At 35.0% G+C, this 15,111-nt stretch overlaps 1 protein-coding gene across 1 annotated transcript in view; it reads left to right on the top strand.

Annotated features, from left to right (window-relative positions):
* LOC132552730 (glutamate receptor ionotropic, kainate 2-like) overlaps nucleotides 1–15,111 on the top strand; it is a 159,273-nt gene that overhangs the window by 249 nt on the left and 143,913 nt on the right. The gene's annotated exons all lie outside the window — the stretch shown is intronic.

Below are 15,111 nucleotides of genomic sequence, written 5' to 3' on the forward strand. Positions count from 1 at the left end.
GGTCAATCAACCGTGCACTAGGACCAATTTGTATCGGCTATGCGGCTCTGCTTCAGTCCATCAATGGAGACTATAAGTAGGGGAAACACTGTATTCAGAAGAAAGAAAATTTAATATTGTTATCTATTGATTTTGTATAAAATTATCTGATGATCGGTTATTCCTTTACAGTTCATACAAGTGTATATAGTACATTGGTACATACCAAAATAAGCATGTTTTGATCGAGATGTACACAACTTTTTAATAAGGTTCCAAGTCCAACATATATACACACAGATATTTAAAACAAATTTGAAAAACAGATTAAACAGTACAATGGGAATTTTACATACAAACAATTTCTTGAAATATTTCTCATTTATTCACTATATAGCCTGTTGAATGTCATTAAATAATTTATTTTGATAAACTATTCTATTAACATAACCCCTGTCTATTTTAGCCCGATAACGAGAGTGGACTATAGAATATTATATTGTGTCTCCGTACCTCATATTCCTATAGATTTAAACGGTATATTGTCAACACATTTGACGAACTAATCGATTTACTTATTTGGTCTCAACATTTGCTATTCATATAAATTATGTATTCGTTGGATACGGTTGGTTGATCAAATCCTCGTGATTCACAGATCTATAGATCCTTTGAAGTGTAACTTCCTACATTAAATGCACATTCGATAGGATAAAAGTAGGTTTAATAATGAACTCCACGTATATGTGATATTTTCAATATGCGGTAAAATTAATTTTCGTCGTCAAATGATGAACAAATGGAGGAATTTTAATCGAGAAATGTACTTGAAATTTACTTTAGTATACTGATCTACCAAAATTAATAAAATGTTAATTTAGTTTATGAAATAGGCTGTTGGTATTGTATTTGTTATAACAAGAAATGTCCTGTCGGGAATGGACTTCCAATTCATTCAATGAAAATGCCCCCGCTCACATTCCCGCGGATCTCTAATTTTGTAGTTATTTCTGTACCTATCAAGTGCTTTAATGTATATTTACCGAAACGGGGATACCCAGCATTCCTGACAGCTAGTCTCCAATTAACACAACGTATGATATATCTATTATAAGATAGATGAGTTTTTTTCCTGTATCTCATTACCTCCATAGACATAAACTTATACAAACGATACCCTCTGTATGGAAAAAAAATGTCCAACTTTATATTAATATGTGTATGATATAGAAAGAGAGAAAGACAGTGAGGTACATGTGGAGATCATTTCATTCTGCGGCAGTTTTATCACCGTTTTCGCATAGTGTCTTGATAGATATTTCCATTTTATGAAGAAACTGTAATTTTGCCACAGATGTAAAACATTTCTGTAGGTAGTGTAATGTCATATTAATGTTTATCTTTTATCATGGTATGCAAGATATTTACATATTCATTGGTAAAATAGATTTATATATGCATTTAAAACAGGTATGTTTACAAGTATACTTTGAACTGGGTCGTTTTATAAGATATATAAGCAGATCATTATAATCAAATAAAACAATTTGTGTTTATCCAAACAAACAATATCAAAATTTATTTCAAATTATATAATTTTACGATATACGCACACAAAACAATTTAGTGGTAGAGCAAATCGTTCAGGCCTAAAACAAAGGAGTTTAAACGTTTTATTTTTTTCTATTTAGGCAAACGAGGAATCCTAATGCAGATTAGTAAAAGAAGATATATATAATTATATATAAACGCCTTTCACATCACATGTTATCACCGAGAATTATACTACAATATATAATATTTGATTTAAGTCTATAATTATTTTGTTTTTAAACTTTAGTGTCACTATTATATAAATTTATTGCTGACGTTTTGCTATGCAGATAAACATATAAACACACAAGATGTTATTCGTTTTTTAACAAACATCAGTCTGTGTAGGTGTTCATTAACAGCTAAAAGTTAATAAAACATCATGGCAGCGGTAATATACATTAACCACAGTTATAAGATATACATATGGATCTTCAATCTAACTTTATCCAAAAGGCAGAGGATTAATTTCAACGCGGTTGTATGTACACTAATATCTAATATTAATACGAAATTAAGCATCGCACAACTAACGTGCACTCCTAGTGATGGTAGATGTGAGTAAGTACGTGTCCTAGGTTTCCTCTCGACACCACCTCAGGCCCCTGCTCCACTGGGAATGTTATCACGCCGATGCACGGAAATACGATAGATTCCATAGACCAGGCTCGCTGTGAGATGACAAGTTCGTTAAGGGAGAACCCTCGTATTACTAATTCTATTTGCAATTTTTAGGAGAATGGCGTTGATATAATGATTAAAAACGACTTCCTATATCTTCATTCTTAAACAGTTGACGCAATCTTTGTCTATACTGAAAACGGAATTTGTGTGTGAGAAGGGTTTGGAGTAGGTATTACGGAAAAATTCTGTTATACAGACAAACCTATGCTAATGGAGATACATCAGACTTGTCTTACTAATTTACAAAAACCAAACTTCTCACTGCTTCTTAGATAATATCCTTTATCTGTATATAATCACTCAAATGTAGGATTACATCATTCCTATCCTTGCTTTTTGTATTACGTTTGAACCGTGGAAAGTCCTAATTGTAAAGATACTACCAATAAGCATTGTAAATACAGGGACTCATTGGTAATGTTATCCAATACGATTGGAAGATCTTTAGTCTTTAGTTGATATAAATAGTGTCAATTAATGAGAATATTGGATATACTTTATCAAGTGGTTCTCTGTAGAAAAAAATTGTCTGCCAATGTATGAAGTGTGATCAATGTAATTCTTTTCTAGGAAAGGACCATTGCTATAGCACTGATCTAGAAGCGATGGGGCGACGTTTAATTGACACATCGCCTGTATATCTCTTTCGATTATCAGATAGTTTCATGTGATCGTGCATACAGTAACAGCACTGGGTAATCAATGAGCCGGATTAAATTGTTCATCGACCAGTTGGCTGGATATAGGCGTAAGCAATAATTTGTCACAACTTACACCTTACTTTTAAATACATGAACAATTTTGGTAAATGTGAGTCTTTTCAATATTGATAGATCAATCGATCGGATCGTATTTCACTGAGAACAAAGAGTTTTCAGATCGTAAGGATTTCAGAGAGTCATAAATGCTGTATTTGATATCACTGTCTTCAAACCTTATATCATAACATTTGTATATTCATTATATGTTGAACCTGTCTAGCTAGGAACATTATCTTTACATCGCATAGCTTCACAGCATGACGGCAACTTATTAGTTCAGGATTGGGGACGTCATACCGTGCCTTAGGCAAAACAAAATATAACAGAGTATACATTTCTGTCACTGTCTTGGTAAATAGTAAAAATAAAAGTTATATGAAATCATGCTTGTGTATGTGTGAAACTAATGGTAAGTTGCTAGCTGATGTCAGCAAACGTTTTTGTTTATACTACCACAACTGCATCCTTTCATTGAAACTTTTGCATCAACACACAAGAAGGGCATTAAGATGAAACATGGAGGATGTGTTTGTTGTTGATGATTAGTGGAAACAAATCTATTACAATGTGTAATACTTATCTACCCCCACATGTTGCCGACACAACTGTCTTACCATGTACCTACTAAGTAGTTTCACGTGTGGCATGCTTTATACAAAATCTATTTAGCTTCATTTGGACGAGGAAGAACATCGTCAAACAGACCAATTAGGACATACTAATTCATAATATTATGATACTATGTAACAAACCATTATGTACTGCAGATTTTAATCGATGTAGCATGCTAAATAATATACATTTACATAATCGTTATTTCCTTTTTTATTTTCTTGGCAATTATAATTTATTTCATTTATAATTATTCATAATTAAAAAATGGTATACTAATATGCCAACCAAATATCCTTTACACAATTAAGATAATTTATTGCTAGCATTTCAAAGGCTTGCAAACCTACTCGAAGACGTAATGTAAACTATACTGTACACTAGGGTAGGTCTAATGGCCAAAATGAAAAAAACAAACTATTTTCGTAAGCAAGTTTGTCAAAGTAATGAAATTAAAAGACAATTAGGGGTTTGTGAAATGAACCTGAAGATATATAAAAGTTGGGGAAAGCATACCAATGATATTTATTTATTGTTAGGTGATCAACATCACAAGCACGTCTCTGATTTTTGAAATAACTGATCGATCTGTGAACGACTGGTTGAAAGACTGTCAACGCAACCGATTAAAGGCGTTTCGGTTCTCTCTTGCGTGTTTCCGGTGAACGAAAATACACATATTATAATTTATGACAAATGTACAAACAACAAGAATGAATATTTACGAAATCATATCAGTTTTAGGCGATAGACCATTATAGTTATGTCACATATGAGCAAAATTCAATCATAATATACATACAATTTGTTTGATAATACAACTGTTATACTCAAGCTTTAGAATTACATATCACCATAATCAATATCCAATGATGAAAATGAATGAACGGGTATATGATTTTAGTTTTAATAAATCTATAACAATTAATAGTTACTTTGAATGGTTACAATCTATAGAAATGTTTAAAATGTAAAGCATTAACCCGGACCATCAGTAATACGTATATTACAGGGAAGACAGATTATACCTGTAGTAGTGAATGGCAGATAAACTTGCTTTTGTTTTAGAGAAAACTGAAAAAGTACAAGCGTTACCATCTGTATGTCAGTTTAAGGAGAGGAGGGTTTCAAGTGCTTGGAATGTTTCTCCACACATGAAACTAATTGTTGTACCACTGATCATAGCTAATAGTTTACGTACACTGTTGATCCTAAAACAGAAAGCCGCGACATACGGAATCAATTTTATTCTTTGCCGTTTTACATCTACTCACGAAGATATGTTAAATAGCCATTTTTTAGAACTGACTCTGTAATCCGATCTACAAATGCATGTTGCCAATGACTGTATCAGATGTATGAACATGTTCATATAGAAAATAGATAAAACTTGTTTCAAAACATGGCCCTTTGCTATGCTTAGTCGTATTATACAGATAAATATATCTTGTATTATACAATTGCACTTCAAGTTACCTGTAGAAACTTACACACCTATCAAAAAAGTTTTGAGATAGTTTAAAGCACAGGATGTGTGCTCTGGTGCATGTATTAACCCCTATATAGACATCCGGTTTTGATTTGATGGACTCGTTAACTTTCATCACTACTTCTCTTCTGACAATTGTGAATTGTCTGTGTTGACACAACTTCACTTCTGACCTTTATGTAGAGTCTCTGTTGACTCTACTTCAAGTCTACGTTTTGTGTAGTGTCTCTGTTGACACTATCTCACTGTTTGTCTTCGTGTAGTGTCTCTGGTGACTCTACCTCACGTCTACGTTTTGTGTAGTGTCTCTGTTGACACTGTCTCACTGTTTGTCTTCCTGTAGTGTCTCTGTTGACACTGTCTCAATGTTTGTCTTCGTGTAGTGTCTCTGATGATACTGTCTCAATGCTTGTCTTCGTGTAGTGTCTCTGTTGACTCTACGTCAAGTCTACGTTTTTTGTAGTGTCTCTGTTGGAACTGTCTCACTGTTTGTTTTCATGTGTCGCCTCTGTTGACACTGTCACGCTGTTTGTCTTTGTGTAGTGTCTCTGTTGGAACTGTCTCACTGTTTGTCTTCGTGTAGTGTCTCTGTTGGAACTGTCTCACTGTTTGTCTTCGTGTAGTGTCTCTGTTGGAACTGTCTCACTGTTTGTCTTCGTGTGGTGTCTCTGTTGGAACTGTCTCACTGTTTGTCTTCGTGTGGTGTCTCTGTTGACACTGTCTCGCTGTTTGTCTTCATGTGGTGTCTCTGTTGACACTGTCTCACTGTATGTCTTCATGTAGTGTCTCTGTTGATACGCCCTCTATCCTAGTCTTCATGAAATGACTTTTCGACATTACTTTATCATTGGCCTTTGTGTAGTGTCTCTGTTGACACCATATCGTCATTGACGTTTGTGTTGAGAAATGAGAATATGAATACATGTTCTGTTCTCAAGTTGTGACTTACTAAAGTGACCTAAGTACTTGTTAGCCGTTCATCATTACAATGTGAACGAAGATGTCGTCATGCTACTGTTTACATTCAAACAATAAGTAATAACATTTTTTAAAATAATAATGGTATATAGTCTTTCAGGTTAATTTTTCATATATAATCGATGTAATGCTGGACATTTTCCGGGCATGAGGTGACACCTTTGGAGTGAGAGAAAGAAAATAGATTTTTGCCCCCGAGGGAAGTGCAAGAGATCACCAGTAAACGGACTGCATTGGTATATATGGGCATGCGCATACATCAGCAATGTTTACTTCCCCGAGGATGAGGTAGACAAACGTCCTGGTTGAAATAAAAAATATCGTTCACAAAAAACTGCTGAATTATTCACTTATGCCGTATATAACGTGCCATGTTTACAAAAGTACATAATAAGAAAAAAAACAACAACACTGTACCCTGCAGATACCGCATGCAAATTGTACGCATTGCCACTATTTTTTATCTGTATGAGGCGACTAAAAATTCGAATCTATCTTTTCTCTATTACGTAACAACACCTTATCTTCACGATGTTTTTCTTTAGACTAAATCTCTCTTGGCCTTAGTGCTAAGCGTCTGCCCTAGCGAGAATGACATACTGAAGTATTTGAAATCATACTTTGGGATCCCTTCTTCCCGGTCAGCTTTGCTCAGGATGGTTAATTAAATATCACTGGAGGAGCTTGAGAAGAAGCTTTAATATATATCTTATTTCTTTTACGTCTAATAACATGTTTAGTTTATGTTCTTGTTTAACTTACCTGTTTATTTCAAATGACGTATCATTAAACACATTAACTGGTTCTTTCTCTGATTTGACTTTTGAATGACTTTATCGTGAACCTTTTCTCAAATCTCGTGTGTCCAGTTTCTTTATTGTGTAAAAACATCCTAAACAAAAATAAATCTGAATCGTTAGATCATGTCAGTCTGTCTCCGAGGTTAATTTTTCTTCGCTATTATATTAACTGTCGAGTTGTGTTTTGATATTTCATCTAAACTCATTGTTCAGATGTTATTGGTATGCTAATGAAAAATGCAGACATCATATGACATCGTTTGTAGTCAGCATACTGGTTTTTATTCACGCAATGTCAAAGTTGCAAATGTAAGCTTCATACATATATACTGAAGTCACAATAACAACAATCATATATACATTACAATAATGATAACGTGTTTTTTCAATGCACGGTACGCACACATATCACATGATCCGAATTCTTTAACCATTTATTACAGATTTTAGATTTATATTGTTGTGTCGCGTTCATATTTCTGTGGTGAACATAAGGTCCCCTGGAGTTATATGTCAGTTATATATATCTTTGGTATCTTATTCCAGTACCTCGGTATGAACTCAGATCGAAATCAAGCACCTGTCGGATACGATTCAAGTTCGATAACTCATATTGTTATCGAACTATCAACCTAGTGTATTACTGTATTTTTTTTATTATATATCATAAAAAATATCCGCTCTAACAACATAGACGTACCTTCACAACCTTCGGATTAAGTCGTGTTTAGCGGAAAATTCTTCATAATCTTTATGATGAAATACGGTCAAAGTTTACATGTTTTATATTGATTTCTGTCATACTGACTTTGTAAGCTATTGAAAGTATTATTGTGATTTGGTTTTCCATTTAGGCTACCAATGAAACGTATATGATGACCATTTCATAATGAATACAATATCACGAATTGATTCTTGTATCCACTCTACACCTACACATCCAGCCATCTTACGTGTTTGTATTGTTGTGCTTGCTAGTCTAAGTTCGAGTTTAAGATATCGTTGTAATCAAATCCCTCTGTGGCCCTACTATGACATCTTGGTGATGGCGGTCGACTGCCAACAGACAGACTATATGTTTATTTTGATAGACAGTTTTAAGCCAGACAAGTCCACATTTACCAATCATTTACGTTTGCAACATGTCTATACATTTTGACACTTTCACAAGCATAATTTGTATTTGGAGACCTCCATAATCGCATGTCTTTGCCTCTGTCTCTGCTAACTTTTATGTGTACATAGATTTGAGGACCGCCTGATGTAAAGATCACGTGACAGTTTACAACCTCAATGTCTACTGAAATTGTTTGAACACTTCATATGTGAATATTCAGACGTCCAAATTTTTATAGACGAGTTTTTTTATTTAATGCAAGTTCCGATCGATATATACCGTACCTTTATTGTGCTTACGACCATAGGGGCAAGTGGCAAATGGCATGCGTAGGATGTATTTTATTTGAACTATAAATGCGTAGCACTCATATATAAAAATAACAACTTTGTTCGGATTTCCCGTTTGCAATTACGGTATCCTGCATAGTATAATGACATAAGATAACAAGGACCATCGTACATACATAGACTATCTCATGGAAAACTTAACCAAGTCTAGTCATATACCTCTATTATCAGATTTTGGTTAATATTGGATAGGTCGATGACCAGCTGTGGTCAGTCTTTCTTGACCTACGGTTTTGTTATGACTGGGAAATCCGCTGATGTCAAAATGTATTTGTCGCTTTGCGCTGTTTTTGGCTACGGTTAAGATGGCAAAAGTAAAGCCAGGACCTAATGATATCCCATGGAGAATTCATGAATTTTTCACGTTTTTGTCGTACCAAATTAAACTCCCGTAGACAGGTTCTTACTCTGCATCAAAAGATCGATATGATCCTGATATGCTGTGTAATGGGTGCGAATTCTGCTGATAGAAAAATTCAAACTATTTTTCAAACATAATGCTGTTAAATAGTTATATTAACACAGAATTCATTATGGATGACAAAAGCATCGATTGAAATATAATTAGCCACTTGTCATTAGTAATTCATGACGCCGGAACCTCGAAATCACTAATTCATTTATTCAATTTTCGATGTGCGATGTCATTATGATAAACGGACTTCATGACTTGCATTGAAATCATCCTTTCTTCGACGAACAGTATGTGTGTTGGACTAACTCTCACTCTCTCTAAAAAGTTTCCGATATCATGCACGTGGTTTTCTCGAGTGTTATCGGTAGTACTTTCGCTACTGCTCGCTACTGTATATGGCTTCATGAACTGCTGTTAAGTTTTACGAGATTGTGTCTTTCGGGCACAAGGTAGAACATATAATCGTGTAATCATCATATACCTACCGCACTGTGACGTCATAATGTCTCGGGTCGATATCACGCGCCGTTTTATGGGAGCTATATATCCGTGTCAGCTCTACATTGAGGCGTAGTAATTTGTCTTCCGGGGACTGGTTAATAAAAAATCTTCTCCGTTCACTTTGCTGCTGACACAATACCATGTAAGAGAGTGAATGTATATCACCATTGCTTGTCAATTAACATGTGGAACCTAATGACACCGAGGAAATAATTCAATTTCAATATATTCATAATGATACTGATAATTTACTTAATTGCTTTTATCAAACAGATATCCTTTTAGCTTCATTTTTAATTTCTTGAAAATGTTGGATCATTGGTTCCTTGTTTATCTTAATTTTCCGAAACAAATTATTTAAGTATCAAGTATTCATCATAACATTTTAATTTTTTTCATTTCATCAGTCAAAAGTGGTAGAGATGCATTTTAACGGCAACATTGATTAAAATTCCTTTAAAAAGATTGAAATATAACCTTATCCTTACATAACCTACACAGAAAAACTTACTGTTCAGAAGATGCATGTCAAACAGCAAGACAACCTCACTATCCACTTATACTGTTTATGACACGTGCAACACAGCAAGTCAATTTCACTTTCACAAGACACATGCGCCACAGTAAGAAAACCTTACTGCTATATAGCATGCACCACCAGAAGGGAACTTCCAGGTAAAGAAGTCTGCTTGTAGTGGCGAACATCACATGAGAGTAAGATTAACTCGCAGTTGAGCACGTTGTATAGCAGTAAGATTTAATGCTGGGCAAATGGGAGGTGTGCGAAGTCATTTGTAAACAACATCCGCCAGTGTTCATATAATCTCAAATAAAGATGATGATAGTAATAATAAAAGAATAACGACATTAACTCACATTATCGTATTTGATAGAGTATTAAATTTTGGACTTAGGTGATATGTAGTTGTTCCTTTCATAACCTCTTGTCAAAACTATTCCATGTTGCTGATACTTTAAAATACGTTATGTTCTAAACAGATAGATTCTCGTAATGCTTGCTGATTGTGAAATCATACTGTTACAGATGAGAATGCGAACTTGCTTCATCGTATAAACCATTGCGTCTCGTAAGGGAATACTTGTGAACCCGTATGGCAGATGTTTAGGCCTAGTTTTGTGTTTAAATCACGACATTCTTCCAGTTAGAATGTCTCAGCATCCCTGGCGATAAAATAACCATTGAGTTAAATCGCAATGGATAAATGCTTCGTGAACAAACGGATTCTGACGTCCTTAAAATGTTACATATTACATTGAACTCACTGCATCAGTAACGGACAAAACGCTATATTCACAAAACTAAAAGGCAGAGCATTCCACTATGATGTTTATACAGTTCAAACGTACATAGTCTTTGTAATGTTGCTAGACTTTGCGGTATACGAATAACACATACTGTGATATTAACTATGATCGTAGCGCTGTCAATGTATTCTTTTGTGTTTTTAGGAAATCATTTGAAATTTCATGATTAATGTGAGTACACTATTTTCATACGTGCCTGAAGATCGTTATGCCTGAGTTCTAGATATATTGTTCAGTGCAATATCCGACGTTGCCGAAGTGTTATGTTCCATCGATGTAGGTATGACTTTCGAATTCCTTTTTCTGAAACCCAAACATCCGTTATTACATTATTCAATATCTTGTCAAAGTCACCTTAAGTAATTTGTGTATTGTGCAGGTTACATACAAGAAATTTCCTGCTGTAGACGATATTTTGGTTGAATGACTCGAATCCTTTCTCTTAATAGCGAATCATAAACAGGATATTATATTTTCTACTCATATAGATATTTAGATATATTGATGAGCACATAAATACGTTAACATGTATGTCATAATACACCCACATCATAGCATTTTACAGTATATTGTAACCACCATTAGACAGATAGAGATTAGATTTTAGAAAGGTTTTGAGGATATCATATGTTTATGCTTACACTTGCACGACAAAGTCATTATGTAAACTATATAGGAAGAGATTTGGTTTAAAACACAGTGAATACCGTCAGGTGCGTGGTTATTATGATGTCAGCATCGAAAAAAATAGGCATTATACTGTCTCGTGCCATTGGTAGTCCTTACTAATTCAAGAGGTTTCAGGCATGCACACCATATTGCGTTCGCGCACAGCCTGATGTTTGCATGCATGCACTCTATACTGGCATCAATAACGGTCATAAATGTCATACGAATATAATTCAATATTTAGATAATCACCACGCGAGACTATTTAAGGAATTATTGTGTAAATAATCTCGACATTGCTTCTGTGGAGAAAGAGATGAAGCATTGAGATGACAACTAGCTATCACTCGTCATCACCAGTCACTTTTACTGCTGTCAAATAAACCCCGAAAACATATATTTTACTTTAAAAAGTGACCACGCTGAAATATATTTTCCATAGACCAGACATTTTTATCTCTGGTTTACTGCTGTCCGCTATCTCTGTCAGTCGTCCGACGTCATCAGCAATGTTTCAGGAAAGTTTGCTAAAAAAGCTATAAATCATCCGTGCTGTGTTGTAGGAAGAGACGGTGTAAATGTTAGAATCTTACGTCTGAACCCCAATAGAGCCATCTGTATTCCCAAGAGGAGATGTCCTATCTCAACGACACATGGGAGGGGGACAAATATACTTATTTCTTGTTTATTATATCATGACGGGAATACAGATATTCCCATGTGCATTTACGTCAAAGATATTCTTAATATCCCGGAGTGCACCAACATGTACGTTCTGAACAGCCATTGCTCTAGCACCGACTTCATGATTACTGTAGTCACAATCCAGCAGCGGAAAACTTGAACTGTGAAACTTTATGTTGTTAATCATTTAATCATAAGTGTGTTTTCTTACTATCTTACATATTTATCGAAATCAATCGAAGGTTTTTTCATATCAAATATGCAACTAATGAATATGTTATCCACAGCATCTATAACGTGCCTCTCCAGCTGCTGGCAACTCTGACCTCATGCCTTTATACCAGATAATTACAAGTAGTTATATCATGCTGAAACGTTTCCCGTTCGCTTTACCTATTTATCGTTTGGTGAATTCCCTAAATCACTCCCCCATCAAAGTATTTTCAATCGGTACATCTTTGTCTGAGAGTAATTAAGGACACACCTATAATGTGAACAGACGTATTCGTCAGAAAAAAATGCATATTGTAGGGGAATACATCATTACCTCCGTGCGCTGTGAACAGTAACGTTTGATATATCTATAGAGCTCTTCATGACCTCATTCCTGCTATGTAATTTCAATATAACTGACGGTGTGACAAGTGGCAGATTATCAAAGTTTTTAACGTCTCTTGTATAAAAAATTGATGTCAATGATTTCTTTTCTGCAAGTTATTCTGTGCTGTAGAATGGGTTACAGTCTTTGTGTCCTGGTAGATGAGGTCATATGCTAACAGTATATATATGAATGAAGGGATAACTCGAGAATGTTGTTATAATGTCATTTAACTGGAATATCAAAACCTTGTGATAGCGTCACTGGCAACAAATTATTAAACCCTGATGGTTATTGTGTTTTAACTGAAAGATAAGCAGAAACTACAAACCAGTTGAATAGAACGTTCTTTTCCTTGGGCATGGACCAGAATTTATAACACCAGCCACAATATCCATGTGTTTTATACTATGGGCAGTAGATAATTCCATGTACTGGGAGTCTTATATCATTTTACCATTTACAGGTATTAGTTCGGAAATAGCAAAAAATGGACATGGAATATCAAATCTACATTCAATGAGTGCATGTTTTTCAACAAAGAAGAGTTAGTGTGAAATTATATCAATACAATAAGTATGTTTGTTTTATAACAAAATCTGTCTCAATGTGGATTTATAGTCTGGTTAAACTGTCTACGTATTACATCATTCTTATGAAGCATTCTGATGCAACCCCTTTGTGTGAATGAGTATTTTAATTAACATCACCTCGACCCTACTGTCCATACACATGAGTGTTTGATTAATCTATTTTCAACTCGTATGTATGTCCAAAATGCACTGTACATAATTAATATTCCAGTCGAGCGCTTCCTGTCTATGCTACCCTCACAATAGAGTCATACACATTACATCTATAGTAAGGCGTTGACTGGTTGTTATAACGACTTGGACCGGATACTAACCTTGTTTTCATTCTGACGCAATTCATCTGATAACAATTGATCGGGCTATCTTTTGTCCGATGTAGACAGGATATCCTAGCCTTGGGGGAGCAAAATAGCAGGCAATGATATTGGGCTTCTGGTTACATCCTTCAGCCTCCGGGTTCTCTCTCGATATATTCATCATTCCTGGACAGCGCGGCCTTTGGACAGAACAATGATATACCTTCTAGAAACGCAAAAACAGTAATTAAACTCTCGTATCTTTCAATGCAATTTTCAGGTAGCTGTTTAAAACAAGTTTATAGGGATGGTAATTAAACAAAAGAATTACACCATCATAAACCCTATCTTGACTTTAAAGTTCAGCATTACTACATCGGAATGTGTTTAAAACAGCTGGTACCTATCGCTTTGTTACCAGCTCTAGCTTTTTTAGTGTTAGCGTTTGTTTCTGTACATGGTGCATCTGTATACTCAAACTAGTCGTCAATCTATAAAGTAGCATCTGTACTTCTGTTATACCAATATGTGTAACTTCTACTTCAAATTGCGACGAAAATAGAGCAATGACTTCCTGGATACCATCGTGTGTCATTCATGTTCTGGATCACGACAAGAATGCCAGCAGAGAGTTCATCATTGGTAATGCCTGACTTCCGCTATTTTCACGGATGACAGAACACCAATTCACGTCAACATCATTAAGCAATCCTCCCCACACTGTAGATACAGATAATGGATGAATAAATTTTTTCACGGAGTTAAGCGTTACAAGATCTTCAACGACATTAAAACTATTTACTCACGATACAAAGAAAACAAACTGGTACAGCAGAAACATTAGCGCTGCGATCGACTACCAGGTATCCTTGTCGGAAAAAGCAATGGGTAGGATACGGGTTAGGGTAATAAATGCACAATAATTGCAAATAAAATATAAACATGATTTCAAATAACATGTAAACATGTAAATCTACGTCCGAAATAAAACTAAAAAAAAAAAAAAATCTTTGTTACGGGAAATAGAACGCATGATGACGGTAAAACAGGTTTATATGGTAAACATTTTATGAAATTAGAATGTTTGTAGATGAAATTGAAATGGTAAGAGCGAGATCACTGTCATGATTAGGGTAAAAATTAGTTTTTTTGTTAACAGTAAAGAGGTAAATAGCAAAGTGCCATATGTAACCCTCGGTACATGTATCAGTGATAATCAATACACTGTCCTGTCGTCGGACTTTCACGGACATTAAAGACTACCGCAAATGACATCCCCGTATCCCGCTTGACTTTCTATATCTCGGTGATATAAACCAAACCGTATAATTTGCTATGATTTCTAATAATTGCCGTAGCCCAGCACTTAGCATGGTAATATTAACCAGTCGTTCTGTACCCTCATGCGACATTTACAGCACAATTCTCCTGTTTATGTTCCGAAATGTTTGCATGGCCGTTCTGACACGTCCGTTTAAAAGATAATCAAATATTTCATTCCCTATTTCATATTTAAGATTGTTGTGTTCTGTGCATGGATCGGGACAAATAAAGGTATATCAGAATTATGGAAACAGTTTTCTGTTTAGCGTCCAGTTGTAAGTGAGCGAACAGGGCATGGTAGTAATGTGTTAAGATTGGATGAAATGTAACAACAACATATCCA

Source organism: Ylistrum balloti, unplaced genomic scaffold, assembly GCF_031769215.1.
Source record: "Ylistrum balloti isolate Yb309-2 unplaced genomic scaffold, AGI_CSIRO_Ybal_v1 Utg370274, whole genome shotgun sequence".
NCBI classification, from domain to species: Eukaryota; Metazoa; Mollusca; class Bivalvia; order Pectinida; family Pectinidae; genus Ylistrum; species Ylistrum balloti.